We start from the raw sequence: 24,239 nt of genomic DNA on the forward strand, positions 1-24,239 counted from the left end.
ATGAAAAATCCAATACTATTGTTTGTTTGTTTGGTTTTACCCATAATCAATCAAATACATGTGTGAGTTTAAAGATAAAATTACTAGTGGAAGTGCAATGCAAAAAATAGAAGGGGAGATTGTGATTGATCTTTACTAAAAGACTGTATCACTGACCTGATTTTCAGGTCAGTGATACAGTTTCAGAGTGTTTTAGTAAAGATGTAATGATTACTGGTATGTCAGGCTACTCATGGTCATTAAGTGTGGTACAGATTGTCAACTCTTTGTGGCAGGATTCACATAACATATTTTTTTAAAATATATATATTTGGGCTAATATCAAACAGTGTGATATGGAGGGAGCTGAGTCTGGGGAAAAAAAGTGACTAGTCGTGTACCACATGGCTCAGTACTTGGTCGTCTGTTGTTTGATGTGTGCATCAATGATAGAGGAAATTATTTAAAAGGAAATAATCAGTTGTCTGATAATGATGCAAATCTAGGAAAAGAGATAATCAATGAAGATGAGGGAAAAAAAATCCTACAGATGACTTAAATAGACTGGTAGTTTGAGCATAGGTAAATGGCTGCAAATTAAATGTGGCAGAGCATAAGGTAACATGGGCTTTGGAATGAATAGATTACAAGCTGTGTACTAAATAATGGAAATGAACTGCAGGAAATTGATCAGGTCAGGAGTTTGAGAATGACTGCAGACAGGAAGTTGAACTTGAGGACATATTGCAAAAGTAACTAAAACAGCACATCAGATTACACAATTCTAGATAAAATCAACCTTCTTCATCCTAGCATCAAATTCATATTAGAAAAAGAATCTCCAAAGGGTATCTCCTTCCTGGATGTACACATCCAAAGAAAAGAAGATGGTTCTATCATCACTTCTGTCTATTGTAAGCCGACATTTTCAGGTTGTTACATTCACAATTCATCGGCTCATCATCCATCTCCAAAATTTGGCATCATTAAATCATTAGTAACCAGAGCACACAGACTCTGCTCCTCCAAAGAATCTTTAAACCAAGAATTGGAAACAATCCAAAATACAGCCATACAAAATGGATACAACCCAAAAACAACTCAAAAAATCAGTCACTTCCCCACACATCAAGACAAGAACAAGCCCGTAGGATTCCCATGCCTTATGTCAAAGGCATTTCCGAAAACATCAATTATGAGGAAATATAAATTGGCTGCTACCTACAAACCAATCAACCAGATCCACAATTGGTTACCTTCTCCTAAAGACAAACTCTCACATCTGATGCTACCTGGCATGTATTATTATTATTATTTCGGGCGACTCCAGGGAATCCTTAGACTCATCGAGGGAGGCCCTAAACATCATGTCCACACAACTATACGACATTCTCACAGTATCTATCATACCTTGCCTTGAACTCGCTCTCGCTCACCGTTATAGCACCCACAACAGACTCTGGCAGCTTATTCCATTCATTTACCACTCTAAAAGTAAAGAACCCAGCTCTAACACCCCCTGCTAACCATACACTTGCCCGGCTTCCATAGGTGTCCCCTAGTTCTCCCACCACCAGTCCTGATCCCAAAAATATCCTCTGAATTAATCCTATAGAATCCCTTTAGCAATTTGAATGTCTCAATCATATCTTCCCTTTTCCGCCTATCAACTAGTTTCTGCAACCCACAAATCTTCAGCCTGTTCTCATATGGTTCATTCCATAGACCTGCTATCATCTTATTCACTCGCCTCTGGATCCTCTCCACCTCCTCCCCATCAAGAAGGAACCGAGGTGACCAAATCTGGTCACAGTAGTCAAGATGAGGTCTTATCAAGGCTCGGTACAGAGGTACAATAACTTGCTTGTCTCTGCTCGTCAAGGTATTTTTCAACAACCAAGTGAGTTGATAAGCTGATTTAGCTACTTTTTCAATGTGCCCCCTAAACTTCATCTCCCTATCCACCAACACTCCCAAGCCCTTGGCCTCATCAATCTCCTGGAGTACAGTTCCACCAATGTGGTATACTGCTGCTAATCTTTTCACCCCAAAATGCATAACCTTACATTTTGTCACATTAAATTGATATCCATTCTCCTTAGCCCAGAACTCCAATCTATCCAAGTCATCCTGCAAGATTTTGACATCTTCTGCATTCACTATCGCCCTACCCAACTTTGCATCATCACGAACAAATGAACCGTTCCACTTAGATCCTTCCCTATATCATTAATGAACAGATTAAACAGCAGTGGTCCAAGAACAGAACCCTTTGGCACACCACTAGTCACAGGCCGTCTTTTGGACTCTACTCCTGAATAAACTACTCTTTGATATCTCTCTCTATCAACCACCCACCTATCCATCTCACCAACCCTATATCCATTCCCATATGTTGTAGTTTACGGATTAGAATTCTATGTGGTATCCTGTCAAATGCCTTTGCCAGGTCCAGCAGTATCACTGTAAACCCATTTCCCTTATCCAGTTCAGCCGTCACCTTGTGACGGCTGAACTGGATAAGGGAAATGGGTTTACAGTGGGTTTATATGGGTTGAATGGGTTTACATGGGTTGAGCAAGTTACTGAGGCATGATCTACCCTTCACAAAGCCATGCTGTCCCCTGTACAGTATCTCATTTTCATCAATCCATTCCTGTATTTTTCCCTTGACTACTTTCTCCAAGACCTTGACAACAACTCCTGATATGCTGATCGGTAGGTAATTTGCAACCGTAGTCTTGGATCCTCCTTTTTGCAGTGAAACTATTTTCCCCTCTTTCCACACCTTTGGGACTAAACCAGACCCGAGACTCAGATTAAACAACATGGTCAAGGACACTTATAATTCCTTAGCCGCTTCACGCAAGACCTGTGCCGGTATACCATCCAATCCCACAGATGTATTCACATTAAGGTTCTGTAATAGACTATTCACCTCCACTTCATCACAATTCCCATATAAACTAATGGCTCCTTCATTTTTTCAATGTCACCACCTGGATGATAAACTTTTGCAAAGTGTGCGCTCGGTAACTCCACTATATCGACTGATTCAGTGACCTCCTTACCATCGTCATTCCTTAAAATCATTTTGCCATGTACAGTTTTTTCCTTGCTTGCAGCAGATTGAATCCAAAACATATTGTTTTGGATTCTCTTTTGCTTGCATAGCTAGTTTCCTTTCATAATCTGCTTTTGCTTTTTTTACCACACTCGTTACCCTTCTGGCCTGCACTTTATACCGTTCATGTACCTGCAGGTCACCCCTTTCTTTAAATTCCCTCCACAGTTGTTTCTTTTTTTGCAGCTCAAACTTAATGGTGTTATTCATCCATTTAACTCCTACTTGTTTTACTATTCGGACCCTAGGTATACAATCAGCCATAACCTCCTGTAAATGCTCCTTGACCACTTCCCATGCTCTATCGACATCCAGCCCTCAGTTGTACATGCCATGGCACTGATCCAAGCAATCTCCTAAGCTTGTCATACTTGCCAGCACGGTAATTCCACATATACCCTGTCTTAATCGAAAATTCCACACTTTTAGCCACCTTATGATCACTCTCACCAATAGGTGGCAACATGGTCATATTCATTACAGTCAAATTCTGAGATGCTATTACCATGTGTATGAAGTTCATGTTCCTGTAAATTGTCCTAGTATGGATAGACAGGTAGATCCATTAGCAAAAGCACTTTGAAACATCAAGACCATATCCGTCTTATCAAACCACTGAAATCTGGCCTCGCACAACACGGAATTGAAAATCCAAACCATAGGATCCACTGGAAAAAGACCAAATTTCTACATAGATCTTTATATAAATATGAACGTTTATATAAAGAAAGTGCTGAAGCCGTATCACAGACCCAATCTGAACTATAATGACATTCTTACTATCCCTAAAGTCTGAGAAATTGTCATCCTAAATTGTGTAAAATAATTTTATATATGTTATCTTATTTTAATGTAAACCCTCCCTTTTTTTTCAGATATATTTTAATTTAATTCTATAACATGCTACTGCACACATAGAGGGATTCCATTGTAAGCATGCACCCTAACTGTATGTGATTCCTAGTATTGTTTGAATTAACTGTACTGAAGATGTCCTATGATACTTAGGACGAAATATTTACTTATTAAAAAATCTTATTACTGTAGTTACATGTATATGTTTAGTCAGATTACACAATTGTTTAAGTACACACTAAAAAGCAGAGATGATTCTATTCTTATAAAGGGGAAATAGGATTCCTCTGAAGGCTTTAATAAGTCCACATTTGACTACTGTGAGCAAATCGGGTCATGTGGATTCCATGGGATGAAGAAGTGTCAGAGAAGATCCAGTAGCAAGTGACCAAGATTGTTATGACATGTCTATGGAATGCTCCCCATGAGAATAGATTGAAGGTCTGTGGAATTCAAAAACTAGCTATTAAAAGACAAAGAGGGGAATAATAGAAATAAGTAATTAAACGGTGACAGGGATTTTAGGACTATATTTTTTGATTGGAGGGTGATGAATGAGTGGCCAAAGGTGGCTGTGAGTGATTTGTCAGTGAATCAGTTCAAGGATAATTATGATAGGTATTGACAATTGTTATAGTTGGTCTCGTGATGAGTGTTAGACCCCAAGGTGCAAGAACAGCAGAGGTCATACTGCAGGATAGTAAAGATTACAGCAGTACACAAGGTCAAAAGGTAACAACAATACATAAACCAGTAAATAATATGTATGTATAAGAAAAAAATTAAGCAATGTAGCATCTACATATAAACAAAATTACAGCAAAGATTACAATATACAGGGTGAAAAGTCACAACAGTAGCACATATATAGTCAAGATAAATTAGTAAAAACAATATGTATGTACAAAATATTAAGTTAAGCAATACAGTATTTATATATAAATAAAATTACAGTCAAACGTGTTTGTACACATTAATTCTTTGTAAAAGGTTAAAAACATCATGCAATCTGTCTGAGTCTGATAACATCTGCCCGAGTGTGCATAGCTTGGCTAGATAGCTAAAAAAAAAAAAAAAAATCATTCCTCGCTCGTGTAAAGTATTGGCACTCCACCAGAATATGACAAATAGTAAGATGCGTGTTGTATTTTTCATACACAGGTGGGTCATCAGCCATCAATAAATAAGAATGTGCAAGATGACTGTGACCTATGCAAAACCTAGCAAGAACAACTTCCTCTCTTCTCTTTCTACATTGACTAGAATGCCAATGGATAATGTCACATAATTTGTCAATGCTTCCTGCCATGATGACTACAATTGTGCAATTAGTTTTGATCTTATAAAGTGTATGTAGTCTGTATACAGACCATACTCTGTGTACTGTTAAAACAGTACATCAAAAAAGGATGAGCTGATCTAGCAGCTGCATCTACACTCAATTCCCTTAATTCCAATGTGGCTGGAAATCCAGCACAACCAAACATCAAAATTAAGGTATTCATTTTGTACAACAGGTGTCACACTTTGCACAGCACTGGACGTGAATTATACATAGGAGAGGAGATAGCCTGTAAAGAGCTCAATGAGTCTGTATAAATTACACATTTTTGGCAGTGTTTCTTTATGTGCATTATGCAAGCTGAATGGCATGTAACTCTGCTGTATAATTACTGCAATTATATGGGATTTGATTGGAGATGGTAATGCCAGGAAACACAGCAGCACAGCCAACAGAGATGTCAGTTCTTGAACCATCATGGGCAAGAAATCAGAGTGGCCTGCTCTGTGTGCATGAAACAATTGTAAGTAAACATATGGAATATGAGACTTATGTAGTTGACAAAGTGAGAGGTTACAGGATGGAGGGCAAACCTGCCATGGTGGGATGCTGTTATGTTTGGTGTAGGCAATGTTGCTAACATTCATGCTTGCCAACAGTTTGCATAGTCCCTTATTATTTTTTTCCTGGGCATGCATAAAAGAGACTATGCAAACTGTTGGCAGGCATGAATGATGATCTTTCATCATTCAGGCATGAATGATGAAAGATCATTCAGGCATGAAGAGAATGTACCATGGAATTAGAGCAAGAAAAGTGGTAAAGCAAAATAACACAATCATCAAATTACATATTAGCTTGTATTTCTAGAATGACAGAACTTTGGAGAAGTTCTCAAGACTTACATACAGGATTAGTATTCAATCTCATGATTCTCTTATGGAGCCAACAAGAGTTTTTAAGAGCTGTTTTAGCAATGCAATCACATTTTATACTAAAGTAAAACAGCACTATACATACACACTGTTATATTTCTCAATCGTGCAAAGACATTTAACGGGTTAAATAAGACATTTCAATAGCATATGATATAATATAGCATCTGTGTAATGTTTATAAGAGAATAAATGCCAAAAGTGAAAACTCGTGTAATTTCTTTCCCCCCTTCTTCCCCCCCCCCTTTTTTTTTTTTGGAAAAATCATCAAATCATGTCAGTTCTCCAGCAATGAAATTTTGCATAGTTGTGTCACTACCTGTAAAATGCAATAACAAACATAATGCTAATATAACTGCTCTTGACATAACCTTCATATACCAGAAAAATGCTAGTTTCTTGATGAATTGGAACCTAAAACATGACAAATAGTTAAACATAATGCAGATTTTACTTATGTAAACTGTTATTAGAATAAAATTTGGTTCTTTCACATCATAATTGTCAAAAATCTTGTACCATAAAGACTCTGGCACATCCAGCACACACTCTGCTGTACTAAAATGCTGCTCTCTCAGGAAATAAGCCACATCAAGTACACCTTCCTTGATAATGGCTTTACTGAATCTTATATCAACAAGATCATTGATAGTTATAGAGCACTATCATTTGCCACGCATCATGATGGTGAAACAGAGGCGATCCGTGTTACGATTCTTTATGTTGAAGGTGTCTCTGAAGGTATAGCCAAACAACTTAGATCTGTTGGACTACAAGTGTCCTTCTGTCCTATCAACAAGATTTCTATTTTCTTATATAGTGAAACCTATGGAGTATTCATAACTAAAAATTCACATGCATGCCACAGTAATTAACGTTTTAATATTTCATCTTAAGTTTCATAAGACATTATCAGTATAGTTATCAGATATCAGTACAATAATTCCTATTGTTTAATAACTGAACTGATGGTGTCTTATGATACTGAAGAGGAAATATTTACATATTAAAAAGTTAATTACTGTTGCATACGTGTGAATTTTTAGTTAAGATTTCTACTTTTCTAGGCTCAGCTAAAGATAAACCTCCACCTTTGATCCAGCAAATTCTTTGCCAATTCAAATTCTTTGCCAGTGCAAGCTTACAGAAGATGCTACAAGGACTTGTGGAACAAACTATCACCAGCAGACATCAAATCCTTAGGAAGAAAATTAACATTCTCCATAAAAGTAATAATCTCTTAGAACATTTATATAAAGAAAGTTGTGAAACTCTGCTACATCATCCAAATCTAAATAGAAGTGATGGACTTAAAGAATTCCTTTTAAAGAATTTATGGGTAGTAGTTCTTTTTCACAAGTTTCAGAATTAATTAAATTTAATTTTTTTTAAATCTATTGTTGAAGTATTTAGACCACATCACTCTACATCGTGTATGTGCAGGTCATGTGTTTTCATTGTTGAATCTACTAGTTTCTGCTCTAGTTGTTTAATTTGAAAGTCATTTGATTTGCCCTTGATACTGGATACTTGACACACTGGAAGTCTATTTTGCACTTGGCTAGACTACAATAAATTTAGTTTAATCTCTTATCCAAGTGTAAGCAAACAAAGTTTGCACCTGAAAATATCTTCAGGACTGAGGTAAGGTAGTGCAACACCAGGCAACTCCGAGCAAAAGTGGACCAAGCTCTCATCACTCCCTGTCTCAGTATCTCCAATAATGCAAAACACATCTCCTTGCACACATGTATACTGCTATGCATCAAGGGAAGGGCCACCACCCAGACGGGTTTCAACCCCTATTGGGGTCTCGTCAGTGGGAGGCAGATCCAAATGTAAAGATACCAAGGCAGAAGCAATAGGAGAGGTCATATCCACCTATACAAGCTGCCAACAGATGTACCACCTTTGCTTGGAGTTGCCTGGTGTTGCACCACCTTACCTCAGTCCTGAAGATATTTTCAGGAACAAACTTTGTTTGCTTACACTTGGATAAGGGATTAAACTAAATTTATTGTAGTCTAGCCAAGTGCAAAATAGACTTCCAGCATCTTCCTCTAAATCCAGAGTAGTTCAATGATGGGGTGGTACACCTGTTGGCAGCTCTTATAAGTGGATATGACCTCTCCTATTGCTTCTGCCTTGGTATCTCAACGTTTGGGTCTGCCTCCCACTGACGAGACCTCAATAGGTGTTGAAACCAGTCTGGGTGGTGGCCCTTTCCTTGATGCATAGCAGTATACATGTCCGGAAGGAGATGTGCTTTGCATTATGGGAGATACTGAGACAGGAAGTGATGAGATCTTGGTCCACCCTTGCACAAACTTTGTTTGCTTACACTTATTGTATTGTTGATACTTGATACTGGAGGGGTATAGGGGCGCGTTGATAGTAGGACTACGTTTGAAGAGCTGCGAAAGATAAGTGATTTAGTTTTTAAAAAAATAGCGTTGTCGGTTAATAATTGTGCTAGAATTATCTTTTATTGCAGAGTTAATCTGTTTAGCATAAAAAGTTGTTTTAATTGGTGTTAAACTAGTAGTATTTTGATAAGATACATATGTAGCGTAGCACTTGGCACCAATGAGAAGAAAGGCAATGGCGTCAAAATCATCGCTGCCTTTGTTAAATAAATTTAACCCAAGGGAGTTCGTTCAGTGTAACGTCTGCGGGATGCATGCTTTTCCAAAAGCGGCTGGAGTTTGGTTTGATAATGATAGTGGTGGGAAAGTGTGCCGGATTTGAGAGTGAAAGTAAAAGTAGCTTGCGAATGGTTTCAGTGATAAAAAAAATGAAGATTTAGTTGGGAGATCGCACAGTTGCGTGGAGTGATACATAGGGCGAAGCGGCAGCTGGAGCGATTACAAAATTGTTTACCAAGTGCATCAGCTAACGGAAAGAAGCGAATGTGTGATAAGAACAATGACAGCATGATCGGGAGTGAAAGGAAAATGAAGGAGCGAGTGTTGTACGGTAAGAGGTGTAATAGATGAGAGCTCGATAAAATTGTACTTACCGGGTGCAAAAATTAAGGATGAAAATGACGCTATTAGTACGCAAAAGCAGAGGGTGAAAGAAATTATAGTAGTGGCAGGAACAAATGATTTAAAAGGTGATAAATTTGCTATGAGGGAGGACCTGAAGGAATTACTAGAAGTAGCAAAAGAAAAGAGTGAGAGAGTTAAGATAGTGAGTCTGTTGCCGCAGTATGACAGAGAAGAGTTGAGGAGGGCCATAATTGCAAATGACCTTATGCGCAGGTTATTTATGCAGGAGGAGTGGTGTAAAGTTTGTGGACGTGTGGAGTGAGTTTGATGGGCGAAAGGACTTATACAAGATGAATGGTTTGCATCTGAATGGATTTGGTGTGCAGAGACTGGAAAAAGTGTTGCTGAATGAAGTGAAAGTGGATGTGTAGAATCAGGGAAACTAGAGCTATTGGGGGGGGGGGGGGAGTGGATATGCAGACATCAGGGAGGCAGTTGAGTGTAAGAATGTATATAATATGCCTGAGCTAGTATGAAGGACAGCAAATCAGAATGGGATAGTTAGTATAAGGCATCAAGATAAGGGTGGGACTAGCAGGCTTCTGCACTTCATGTATACTAATGCCAGGAGTATTAGGAACAAGAAGGAAGAATTTTGGGCCTTGGTTGGCTCTTCCTGGCCACAGGTTATTGGCATTAGTAAGATATGGCTGACAGAACATATAGTAGTGGGATAGAATGTGAAGGGTATAGTGCGTTCAGGAGGGACAGAGAGAAAAGAATGGGGGAAGGAGTGTTATTGATGATAGCTGATGAACTGCAACCAAGGAGAATTGAAGTTGAACTGCAGGATAGTGAAGAGAGCACATTTGAGGCTATTTGGCATGAGATTGAGACTAGTGGAACAAAATATACAGTTGGGTTTTGCTATAGACCAGGTGATGGAATGGATGGTGGAGATAGTATGCATAAACAAATAGATGCAATGAGTGCAAGGAGGGTAATTATTATGGGGGATTTCAACTTGAGTAACAATGATTGGAAGGAGGAGAGGACACATGGAAGGAACTGGATTTTATGCAGTTATTAAAGGATAACTAACTGAGACAGCATGTAATGGAATATATTAGGGGTTCGAGAGTGCTTGACCTAGTAATTGCATCTGACAATTTGGCTGTAATGAATATGAACACATTGCCACCAACTGGTGAGAGTGATAATAAGGTCTTCTCACCTTGGAGGTGGCTAAATGTGTAGAATTTTCAATTAAGAAAGGGTACATGTGGATTTACCGGACTGGTAAGTATGACAAGCTTAGGAGATTGCTTGGTTCAGTGCCTTGGCATGTAAAACTGCAAGGGAAGCGGTAAAGGAGAGTTTGAAGGAGATAATGGCTGAATGTATACCTAGAGTCCGGATAGTAAATCAACTAGGGGTTAAATGGATGAATAACACCATTAAGCTTGAGCTGCAAAAAAAGAAACAACTGTGGAGGGAATTTAAGGAGAAAGGTGACCTGCAGGCCCATGAACAGTATAAAGCACAGGCCAGACAGGTAACGAGTGTAAGAAAAGCAAAAGCGGATTATGAAAGGAAATTAGCCACGCAAGCTAAAGAAAATCCCAAACAGTTTTTTCAATATGCTGCAAGTAAAAGAAAAAATGTATATGGCAGAATGATTTTAAGGAATGCCGATGGTAGGGAGGTAACCGAATCAGCTGATATAGTGGAATTACTGAGCGAGCACTTTGCAAGAGTATATCATCCAGGTGGTGATATTGCAGGAATGAAGGAACCAATAGCTTATACAGGAATTGAGGTGAATGAAATGGAGTTGAATAGTATATTACAAAACCTTAATGTGAATACATCTATGGGATTAGTTAGTATACCAGCTCGAGTCTTACGTGAAGCGGCTAAAGAATTGTCAGTGCCCTTGACCATTTTGTTTAATTTGAGTCTTGGGTCTAGGTTAGTCCCGAGGGGGTGGGAAGAGGGGAAAATAGTTCCACTGCATAAAGGAGTTTCCAAGACTGCTGTTGCAAATTACCGACCGATCAGCATATCAGGAGTCACTGTCAAGGTTTTGGAGAAAGTAGTCAAGAGAAAAATACAGGAATGGATAGATGAAAATGGGATACTGTATAGGGAACAACATGGTTTTGTGAAGGGTAGATCATGCCTCACTAACTTGCTTACGTTTTATAACACAGTGACAGCTGAACTGGTAATGCATATACAGTGATACTGCTGAACCTTGCTAAGGCCTATGACAGGATACCACATGGAATTCTAATCAGTAAACTGTAGCATATGGGGATGGATATAGGGTTGGTGAGATGGATAGGAGGGTGGTTGATGGAGAGATATCAGAGAGTAGTTTATTCAGGGGTAGAGTCCAAAAGACGACCTGTGACTAGTGGTGTGCCGCAGGGTTCTGTTCTTGGATCACTACTATTTAATTTGTTCATTAACGATATAGGAAAGGATCTGAGAGGAAGTGTTCATTTGTTTGCTGATGATGCAAAGTTGGTAAAGCAATAGTAAATGCACATGTCAAAATTTTGCAGGATGATTTGGATAGATTGGAGGACTGGGCTAAGGAGAATGGATGTCAATTTAATGTGGCAAAGTGTAAGGTTATGCATTTTGGGATGAAAAGATTAGCAGCAGTATACCACATTGGTGGAACTGTACTCCAGGAGATTGACAAGGACAGGAATTTAGGAGTGTTGGTGGATAGGGAGTTAACGTTTGGGGGGGGCACATTGCAAAAGTCGCTAAATCAGCTCATCAAATCACTTGGTTACTGAAGAATACTTTGACAAGCAGAGACAAGCAAGTTATTGTTCCTCTGTATCGAGCCTTGATAAGACCCCATCTTGATTACTGTGCCCAGATCTGGGCCCCAGGGTTTTTTCTTGATAGGGAGGAGGTGGAGAGGATCCAGAGGCGAGTGACCAAGATGATTGCAGTCTATGGAATGAACCCTATGAAAACAGGTTGAAGATTTGTGGGTTGCAGAAATTGGTTGATAGGTGGAAAAGGGGTGATAGGATTGAGACATTCAAATTACTGAATGGTTCTATAAGATTGATTCAGAAGATATTTTTCAGAACAGGACTGGTGGTGGGAGGACAAGGGGCCATCCATGGAAACTGAACAAGATTTGGTTAGCAAGAGTGTTAGAACTAGGTTTTTTACTTGGAGAGTGGTGAATGAGTGGAATAAGTTGCCAGATTCTGTTGTGGGTACCATGACTGTAAATGAGTTCAAGGCAAAGTATGATAGATACTGTATGGATGTTGAATAGTTGTTCTTGCATGATGTTTAGGGCCTCCCTCAATGAGTCTAAGGACTCTTGGAGTTGCCTGTAATAATAATAATACTGGGACAAATATTTTATTATTATTATGTTACACCTCCTGGGAATCCAAAGACTTATTGAGGGAGGGCACCTACTCTACAACACTGTCTCCACCAACTACACCAATGGCATCTATCGCCCACTATCACCACTAGTACAGAACGGGAGGAATCTTTATTTGAACTTTTTTTTCAATCGAAGGTCAGTTAGCCGATCTCGTATGGAGGTAGCAGGGTTTTTTCTCCTGGAAACTTGGATTTTTCATCCCACATACAGACAAATCGGCCCTTCAGAACACATGCAATTTACAGACAAAAAATACTAGTTGTGGTGGTGGGTGGTAGATGGCATTGATGTGGATGATTGGTAGTATATAGAGGTTCGGTGTAGTGGAGACAGAGAGTTGTACAGTGGGTGTCCTCCTGCAATGAGTCTTCAGACTCCTTGGAGGTGTCACAAATAATAATAATAGTATTTTCAGAGACAATCACAAACACCCATGGCAGGATTCAAACCCGCAGCCTTTTGGCTGGAGAACAGATAAGCTAATCACTCGGTACAGTTTTATTTTATTTATTTATTTTTTTTTTTTTTTTAATGGCAATCTCACAGGCAAAAGAAATTGAAACTTGTAATAAATTAGTAGTGTGAGCAGAATGTTTTGGATAGTTTCAGATACTGAGTATTTGAAATACAGACTTCATTCACTTCTGATCCTTCAACTATCCCTATTTATATCTGGGAATAATGCAACTTTACTGGGAAGTTTAATTATATTTACCTTTTATAATTAAATTATAAAATTATAATTTATCTAATAAAGTAATCATTACACAGCTCCACTACATCATTTTCATTGATCACCCATCCAGCATGGTGATTCATGTACAATCATTTCTATTCCTATTTGGCCACATAAAAAGAAAGTTCCTTAGGATTCTCCTTGGATCACTGTGCTAGTCTCTGCTCATATCCTAATTTTTTTTTTTCTCCTTACTACACTATGCACTTTGAGCTTTGTACTTCATATGTAACTGTTCTTCACCTCTCTCTTCACATTTCTATGGAATATGAAGATTGGTGGATGGGTGGAATGATTGCAAGTGCTTATCAGTGAATGAGTTTAAGGAAAGGTATTATTGTAGAAAGTTTTTTAACTTGGGTATACTATGTTAAAGATACCAAGCAATTTTATAAGCTAGGTTTTAATCCTTTTTTCCCAAGTAAGCAAACAGACAAGTAAGTTAAGTTTGCACCTGCACATAGTGCAAGTCTGAGGCAACTCGTGGTAAAGGTGGAGTAAGATCTGATCACTTTCCTTAGTATTTTCCCCTAATGCAAAGCACATCCCCTTGCAGAGATGTATGATGCTATGCATTAAAGGCAAAGGCCACTACTGACCAGTTTCGACCTTTATTGAGGTCTCATCAGTGGGAGAAGACCATAAAAACGCCAAGGGTGAAGTAATGCAGAGCTTATAAATTTTACCTAACCACAAGTTGCCTTGTGGCAACTTGTTTAGATAAAATTTTAATGCATAGCATCATACATCTCTGCAAGGGGATGTGCTTTGCATTAGGGGAAAATACTAAGGAAAGTGATCAGAGCTTACTCTAGCTTTACCACCAGTGCCTCAGACTTGCACTATGTGCAGGTGCAAACTTGACTTACTTGTCTGCTTGCTCACTTGAGAAAAAAAGGATTAAAACCTAGCTTATAAAATTGCTTGGTATCTTTAACATAGTATACCCAAGTTAAAAAACTTTCTACATCTTACTCTCATCTGGAGATTTTTATTTAATAAGGTCAAAGCACCTTGTGGCAACTTGTTTAGGTAAAATTTATAAGCTCTGCATTACTTCATCCTTGGCATTTTTATGATCTGGCTCCCACTGATGAGACCTCAATAAAGGTCGAAACCTGTCTGGGTAGTGGCCCTTGCCTTTAATGCATAGCATCATACATCTCCGCAAGGGGATGTGCTTTGCATTAGGGGAAAATACTAAGGAAAGTGATCAGAGCTTCTCCACCTTTACCACGAGTTGCCTCAGACTTGCACTACATGCAGGTGCAAACTTGACTTACTTGTCTGTTTGCTTACTTGGGAAAAAGGGATTAAAACTTAGCTTATAAAATTGATTCGTATCTTTAACGAAAGGTTTTATTATTATTACGGGTATCTCCATGGAGTGGAGTCAGACTCACTATCAAAAGAGATCCAAACTATCAAAACAATATCTATCATATCTCTTCTTGAATTCATTTACAGACGAAGAACTCGCAACTGAGTCAGGCAATGCATTCCACTCATTCACCACCCTCCAGGCAAAAAAAACTCATTTTCACACCCTTGTTAACCACACTTTTCCTCAACTTCCAAGGATGACCTCTTGTTCTTCCATCACTATCACACAGTTGAAATATTTCCCCTGCATCAATCTTATAAAAACCTTTTAGTAATTCAAATGTTTCTATTATATCCCCTCTTCTCCACCTATCAACCAACCTCTGCAATCCACAAGTTCTCAATCTATCAATGTAGGGAGCATTTTTTACATCACTCACCAACTTAGTTAATCTCCTCATCCCCAAGGAATCCAGGTGACCAGAATTGAGCCCAGTAATTCAAATGTGGATGTATCAGCACCTTATAAAAGAGAATAATAACCTCTATCTCTGAATGTTAGTATGTTCTTCAATAACCAGGTAATCCTATGTGCAATCTGGGACACCTTAGCAATGTGTCCTCTGAATTTCATCTCCCTGTCCACCAACATCCCCAAGTCCCTAGCCTCATCAATTTCTTGGAGTACCGTTCCATTGTATGTAGTACACCGCTGGTAATCTTTTAATCCCAAAATGCATAACTTTATACTTTTCCACATTGAACTGACATCCATTATCTTTTTCCCATTTTGCCAGCTTATTTAAATCATCCTGCAAACTCTCAACATCAGCTTGATTTTTTATTGCGCTACCCAACTTTGCATCATCAGCAAACAACTGAATATCTCCCTTCAAGCCATTTCCTATATCATTTATGTACAAATTAAACAACAATGGCCCAAGCACTGAGCCTTCAGGCACACCACTGGTCACCTGCCTCATCCTGTACTCTGTTCCTCCATACACCACTTTCTGGTATCTCTCCCTGAGCCATTCTCTTATCCATATCACCAGTTTAATATCCATCCCCCATCTGCTCATTTGCACAACAGTATTCCATGGGGTATTGTCAAAAGCCTTAGCAAAATTCAGAAGTACCACTGTGTAACCATTTCCTTTGTCCAACTCAGATGTCATTCTATTATAAAAAGTTAATAAATTGCTAAAGCAAGATCGACCTTTAACAAAACCATGCTGGCCCCTATAGAGCATCATATTCTGATCCAACCATTCTTGAATTGTCTTTAACCAACTTTTCCAATACTTTTACCACCCCACCCGAGATAGTGATTGGTCTGTAATTAACTACCACAGTCTTAGAGCCACCTTTATGCAAGGGACCATAAACTCTGGTATGGTCCCTTTCCTAGGGACCATACCAGAGTTCAAACTTAAGTTAAATAACCAAGTAAGAGGCAGTGACAATTCCTTTGCACATTCAAGCAACACTCGAGCTGATATTCCATACAGCCGTGTATTATTTAAGTTATTATTCAAGTGTGCAGAATTTAAATTGCATTTAAATTTTGCAATATACTAAGTACCTCTGATTTATTGACTTCAATTCTCACATTAGTTATTGCTACAGGTACAGAGATATCCTCACTTGGGTGATAGACTTTTGAAAAGTGATCACTCGGTAACTTTACTATTATATCTGAATTGGTCACTTCAATACCATCAGCACCCACTAAGGTTATCCTTCCAAAGTCATTCTTCCTTTTACTTGCCACATATGGAAGAACTCTTTGGGATTACCCTTGATCTCCTTGGCTAAGATCTTCTCATAATCTGAAATCTGATTTAGCTTTTCTTACTATGCTGGTAACCTTCCTAGCTTGAGCCTTGTACTGCTCATGGGTGTACTGATCGCTTTTCTCCTTGTAAGTTCTCCATAACATTTTCTTTTTTTTGCAGATCAAGCCTGATACTACTACTCATCCATCTAATGCCTACCTTGTTTGTCTTCCTGACCATGGGAATACATTCTAATATTGCCTTCCTCAGATACCCGCTAATTTTATCCCATGTACTGCTAACATCTTTCCCCTTCAATATGTTCTGCCATGGGATTGTAAGCTTGCTCCGATGTTTGTTATAATTACCTAACCTGTAGTTCCATATATACCCCTTCTTAAGAGAGAAATCCACAAATTTTGCAACCTCCCATGTCAATACCACATGATCGCTCTCTCCAATTGGAGGTAACAGGACACCTTACTTATGCATATGTCCTCTGAACCAATGACAAGGTCCCACACTCTCACACCACGAGTACCTTCAGTTATGTGGTATGAAAGGTACTGTGTGAATAATGGATCTAACAAGATGAATCTTCTAACTCCATGGAGAAACTTGTATGATAAACTTTCTTTCATAACTGCTTTTTATCCACAAATCTTATTTGATTTCCTAAGTCATCCATTTTATTCCAAATTGCTTTATCTTTTTTCACTTGAGATATGCAATTTGTCAATACTCCTAAGAAATGTTTCTCAACAAGCTCCCGTGCACTACTAACTTTGCTTCCTTCAAATTCTTCCACCTACTGTACAATATTAATATATTAATGGTGTATATCTGCCAATCCAGATCCATGGCTGACCACTCAGCCTACATCACCTGACAGTGGACACATTCCATGAAAAGGTGTGCAGAAACACATGATGCTACTTCATGACATTTCTAAAGCTTCTAATTGTATCTAGCACTGAGCCCTGCTAAGCAAATTACTATCCTCCAGTCGACCTGCCATCCTCATTAAATGGGTTAGCCAGCTTTCATTTTGGTCATTCATTGCTAGTCATGGTGAATAAACACCATCACCATGTAGGAATGCGTCAGGAGCTCTGTCCTATCATCTACCTTTCTGTACATAAATTACTTACTCTTAATCATTTGCTTATGATGCATTGTGTTGATGAACATGGTTGTGGAGAGGTATCAGAAAGTTGTATATGGGGGTACAGTATCCTGAAAGAGGAAGGTCACTAGAGATGTGCCTGCAGGGTTCAGTTTTGGGACCGTTACGTGGTCTGATTAGGGTCATATACAATGGACCGATAACTCTTATCTCCAGGTAAGTGTCCTTCTCAGTATTGCAGCAATCGTCTGGGTTACCTTCACCATCTTTGCAATATGTTCCCTGAATTTCAAGTTTGTATCAATGATCATCCCCAGATCTCGTCTCTCCTACTTCCTCCAGTACAGCTCTTCCAATCAAGTAAGCAGCCTCCCATTGATGTATCCCAAACTTAAACAAGACTTTCACATTTTGCTACATTAAACTGATACCCCCAATCATTTGCCCATCTGTCTAGTTTATTCAAATCCTCTTGCAGGGCTGCCACATCTGCGCTATTACTAATAACCCTTCCCAGCTTCACATCATCTGCAAACAACTGAATATCTCCCTGCAATCCATTGACAATGTCATTGATATAAAGGTTAAACAATACAGGTCCCAGTACTGAACCCTGTGGGACCCCACTTGTAACCTTCTGCCTCCTTGATATTGCCCCACCATACACAACTCTTTATTACCTATCAGATAGCCAATATCCTGAATCCAGTTGACTAACCCAACATCTAAACCCATGTACTGCAACTTAAATATCAGCTTATCATGTGGCACCCTGTCAAATGCCTTTGCAAAATCAAAAAAAAAAAATGGCAGTATATGCCTTTCCCTCATCAACTGCTCATGTCACTTTATTATAAAAGGCAATCATATTACTAAAGCAAGAGCGCCCCTTAACAAATCAATGTTGACTCTCACAGATAACATTACCCTCATCTGCCCAACACTATATATGGTCCCTCACTAATTTCTCCAAGATCTTAACTACTGATGAAACACAAACTGGCCTATAATTAGACACTTCCAGTCTGCTTCCAGTATATTAAAGGAATTTCTGAAAGTAAGTTTTAAGATCACTTAATATTGTAGCATCCTTTCAGAAAGATTTCTAACTTCCTTTCCTCACCTAAAGACAAGCTTTCTCCACTCAGCTTTCCAGTTGCTCCCTTGCCTGTGGTTTGTCTCACTTTGGGCAGTCTGGCAGATGGGCAGCGAATTGTCACGAGGAACATAAATCGTACATCCAATGTGATGAACTCGAGCAGTCTGGCCTAGAAAAATATGCCATCTTAACTGCATGTAGGGTTCTTTGGAAGAAAACTAAACTCTTAGTTTTCTTCCAACCTTTCTACACCATCTGAACTTAAACAGATTTCATGGCCTTCTGTTGTTACTTTCACAGGAAATATTATTTTCAAACATTTCTAAATTCCTGATTGTCTTGTATTAATTTTTTTTTCTTTTTTTTTTTCAATTAGGAATTCAATGACCATCTGCTGTCTTACTTATGCTGTAGTGACATTTTAAAATTAATTTTTTTTTTTGCATTTTATTTTGTATTCCATTGTTAACATACTGAGGATGTCTTTGACACTTAGGCAAACAAAAATTTTACATCTATTAAAATTACTTCCATGTAAGTTTGAGTTTCCATCATTAATATCTACAAATATGACAGCTTATGTATCTATTTTGAAACAATTTATGCATATTTTTGTTACACATGGTGTTGTTATTAGTGGCTGGTCCATGTCCTGAACAGAAACCAATCTAACAGATTTCCCAAAATATTTCTATAACATCTGGGATACATTTAAGGACACCAACAAGAACCAGCTTTTCCTTTTTCATTACATAAGCTTTACTCTCTCAGTCTCTCTCTCTTCCTAAGGTCTCAAAAAAAAAAAAAAAAAAAAACATCTACCTCTTCCATAACTGAATGTTCAGTAGTGAAATAACAAGCATAAATAAGTCTCATTTTCCAATTTCATCCTCACCTCTGCTTAAACGTGTCTCATTAAAGAAGCTTTATCTGCATGTTTTGTTTGAATATTACAATAGTCAATCCATCATTTATGTGAATCTCACCTATTCTGGTCTGCTTGGTCTTGGCAGCATCAAGTATTTTCCTAATTCCTCTGCTTGCCCCATTTCTTTCATACTGGTGCTTTTTTTTTACACTGATGATGCATCTTAAGTTCTTAAGATACATTATCTTAAATTCAGTTGAGGTTGTTCCAGTAGCCGACTTTTCATTGACTGCCAGGATTGCAGGCTGAAAACAACAGGATCCTTTTATATAACCATACAACTCTCCAAAATGCAAATATGTGATTATGTTGTACCATAATAACATATATGTAGATTCAGCTAATACAGAAGACTTATTTTTTTCTTTAAATAAAAGAAAGACAAGCTTTATAAACTGAAGGAGCTACAGATGCCCATGCAAAGCAGGCATTCACAAACACTTATGTCTTATACAGGATTCAATTCTAAAGCCTATTATAGTGAACAGGTAGTGGCTTTTACCAAATGAGCTGCCAGTTAATTTTACTAATTTGGTCCGCAAGTTACAAATTGCCAGCCTATCCTCATTTGTTCAGCATGCAAACAGATGCATGTAACAAGACACATTGCACTACAAAGTGACACCAAGTCAGCAAAGTGACAACTCCAGTCAGTTCCATTGTTTACATGCTGCATTAGGAATCTCTGCCTAATAATCTAGTTTTGATCTTTAAATGGTTTCCTAAATTATTTTATACAATGAAGCAATGCATGTATACTATTTTTTTTCATTTTTTAAACAATTTTATACAAAGGAAAATTAGCAGATGCACTATTAACTGATTAGAAAACATATATCCATCTAAGCTGGCAACTGCATTAATTCTATGAATCCCAAATTCGTATTTATCATTTCCACTATTCCTAAGAATTCAAGCAAGATTCATGCATATAAATACAAGTTGCTTTTATGCAACTTGATGCTAATCCAAAATTATAAACAATTCTCAATTACTACACTTGTCTCTTGAAGATCCAAAATTTCTTTTTAATTTCCTAGTAACCAAAAGTGTCCTAGCTATTTAGTAACCAGAAGAGCTATAATTAGCTAACAGCCTTGCTGGCTATCAAATTTAACTGGACCAGGTGTCTTAGCAATATTTCAAGACATAAGATGCCATATTTTTATATATTTCAGACCAAAACAGTAATAGCTGCAACTAGAGATTTTTGGTCTAAATATGGAAGATTATGAAAAACAAAATGTGTTTCATCATCTTCCATTCATATATCACAATAACCAAGTAAATGTACTTTAATGAAACTTTTAATATGATAAGATAAGGTGGCTAATTTTTTCCATATGGCCTAGTCTACCAAACATGTAGACCAGATTGAAAGAAGGGACTACTATCTCAGCTAGGATTACCTAATTCAGCCATGCTTTAAAAAGTTCTCCATTCATGGAAAATATCTGAACTCTGATTTATTTAAGCTCCTCCATAGCAGAATTGGAAGAATGGGACATTGTACCTTTTGATTGGTAAAGACCTGAATTCAATTCTAGTCAGAGGAATCTTTATTTGGGCTCTTTATAGGAATCTATATAACTCACCTTCAAATGAAGTGAATTAGCCAATCTCATATGGAGGTACAGGGTTTTTTCTTCTTCTGAAACTCAAATTTGTCATCCCACATACAGACAAATCGGCCATGAGAATACACAAAATTTACAGACAAAAAATACTATTGTTGTTGGTGGTAAGTGATAGATGCCATTAATGGTAGTTGGAGAATTAAGTATTGGAAACGGCAAGTTGTGTGCAGTCAGAGGGAGTAGCAGGGAAGGCAGTGAGATGTGTATAGTGGAGTGGAGTTAGTGTCCTGCTGTGATGAGCCTTTGGACTCCTTGAAGGTGTCGCGTAATAATAATTTAGCATGCAAGTGAACTACAAAAATCTCTCTCTCTCTCTTGTTCCATGGGTTCTATGTTTGATTTCTTATTGTTGAATAGTATTGGATTGAAATAAGGTATTCCACAGGTTCAGATAAATCCAATTTAAAAATACATAACATTCACTTATATGATTATAATCAAATTCACCAATTTAGAAAAATCATAATAAATAGCTAAATGAATGGAAATAACAAATAGTGCCTTCATTTCCAACCTTGATGCAATTCAAAACCTACCTTTGCAATTTCTCAACTGAGAGACTTCAGTCATCCATCATAGTTGTGTTAACATTGCATTCTCTTTCTGATGCCAGACACAATGGCATGAGTGACAAATTCAATGAAAATAACTACATACAGCACCTGGGGAAAACTAAAACTCTTGGAGACATACAATAACAATGCAGGAATCATTCCGTCTCAAGACTATCTGCCTTAAGGGTGGCATTAGGATATCACATAATGACATATGCCATTATGTGATGGCATATGCCATTATGTGATATCCTAATGCTACCCTAGCTTCACAGCATTATGTAATATCCTAAATTGAGCAGTTTTGTTTGTAGAGGAGAAAAAAAAAAAAGAGTGGAGTATTTCTACCTTTACTTCTGACAAGAAATAAATCTTTCACAAATTTTTATTCTTTATGAAAAAAAAAACATTCAGAAGAGTTACTAATTCTAATATATATATATATATATATATATATATATATATATATATATGTTAAAGATATCAAGCTATTTTAAACCTGGTTTTTACTCCAATTTCCCAAGAAAGCAAACAGACAAACAAGTCAAGTTTGCGCCTGCACGTATTGCGAGTCTAGCTGCCCCTCAAAGTAGTGCAAGTCAAGGCAACTCATGGTAAAGGTAGAATAAGCTCTGATCACTATTCTTAATATTTACCCTTAATGCATAGCCCATCTCCTTGAGATGTATGATGCTATGTATTAAAGGCAAGGGGGCCACTACCCATACCGGTTTCGACCTTTATTGAGGTCTCATCAGTGGAAGCCAGGCTAGAAATACCAAGATTTTACCATGAGTTGCCTTGACTTGCACTACTTTGAGGGTCAGCTATTTTACCTTGGGTATAATAAATGTTCAAGATACCAAGCTGTTTTAAACCTGATTTTTACTCCAATTTCCCAAGTAAGCAAACTTGACTTGTTTGTCTGTTTGCTTACTTGGGAAATTGGAGTAAAAATCAGGTTTAAAACAGCTTGGTATCTTTAACATTTATTATACCCAAGGTAAAATACTTTCTACATATATATATAGTCCCTCCTAGGAAGGCTTCTGCTGCCTGATGAAATAGAGAAACAGGATTTAAACTTTTTTTTGAACAACAACAACAAAAAAAAAACTGTATAAGCTTTATGTTGATAATCACGTTATGTATTTTCTTTCTTCTTATTATTTGAAATTTTCGTGTTTTATGAAAAGGCAGAGTTCTGTCTTAAACTAAGTGTGCTTGTACATCCTGCAAACGGCGCACTTTTTTTTTTAATGCTCGAAACTAGAAATATAATATAATACTATCAAAAATTCTTGTTTATTATGATATTTCACCATCATTAACTCAACACGCTTTGATATTTGTAAGAAAAATAATAAAATAAAATAAAACTGCAGTAAAAGTTTACAGAAATGCTTTGCTTGTTTTTCAAACTTGGAAAACATAAAAATCGATGACTGTCAACACTGAAAAACTTTTTAGTCATCATCCTAACTCGACGCAAAATGGATCAATGGAAAAATTGCTTAAAAAGCACTTCAATAACAATTTCCTATTGAGTTTAACGCGTGCGTGTGATAGAGAAACAGTGCGCGCGCCTCTGTGCCAGCGATGAAACAGGTATGCCGTCCAACTGGACTGGTAATGGTCAAATGTTTTGCATCATTTTGTTGTGATCTTGCTAAGTTCAACGTAATTGCCGAATTTATACCTGTTGCGAACTACCAGTAACAATACGGAAAATGAGTTATGTATTGATCAGTAATAGCAAATAATTTAATCAAAGTAATATATAAGAGAATGACTTTGTATTTTTATTATATTTTATTTAACATCATATAAAAACATTGCTTAAAAGTAGGAACAAATAGCATCTACATCCTCGAAAATAAAAGGATACGTGAAAACGCACTCTTTCATTGAGTACCGCCGAAAAACAAATTATAAAATAGAAACCAGAAATAAGGGATTTCTATTTCACCTCAACATACAAAAAAAAAAAAAAAAAGAAAAAGAAAAAAAATCTATATATAATAATAATAGTTATACAGATATACAGTTCTACACCCATTTAATGCAAAGAAGAAAAAAAAATCACTTTCACACCTTGAAGAATGCCGGTTGATTCTAAATATATCCAACACTTACCGCGTTGGTAGAAACATCTTGGCATTTTCATAACAAACCATACAACATAAACCGCCATGTTGCTCTGACGCTATACTGCGGAAGAATACAGTTCATCATGCACATTTACTAGCAATAAACGGAAGAAGCCAAACTTGCTAAAACTAACCATAGGCTAATTATTCTGGTTTTGAGATTTTCCATTTCGCGGGAAATTTAAGATATCAAAACATATGTGCACTAAAATTAAATAAATATAATCATTGGCATTTTCATACAGAATCACTTTAAACAACATACAACACACACATATTAATAACAATATATTAGGTACGATAAACATTA

General features: G+C 37.4%; 1 protein-coding gene across 1 annotated transcript in view; it reads right to left on the reverse strand.

The window, feature by feature from the left end:
• Positions 1-24,012, reverse strand: part of LOC150094964 (serine/threonine-protein kinase 26-like) — a 330,587-nt gene extending 306,575 nt beyond the window's left edge. Inside the window, exon 1 of the mRNA XM_090411052.1 lies at positions 23,916-24,012. The gene's annotated coding sequence lies outside the window, so the exon portion shown is untranslated. The remainder of the gene's footprint in view (positions 1-23,915) is intronic.
• Positions 24,013-24,239: the final 227 nt, after the last annotated feature.

Source organism: Typopeltis vanoorti, chromosome 21 (genome assembly GCF_054136105.1).
Source record: "Typopeltis vanoorti isolate ZY-2024b chromosome 21, IOZ_Tvanoo_1.0, whole genome shotgun sequence".
NCBI lineage: Eukaryota > Metazoa > Arthropoda > Arachnida > Uropygi > Thelyphonidae > Typopeltis > Typopeltis vanoorti.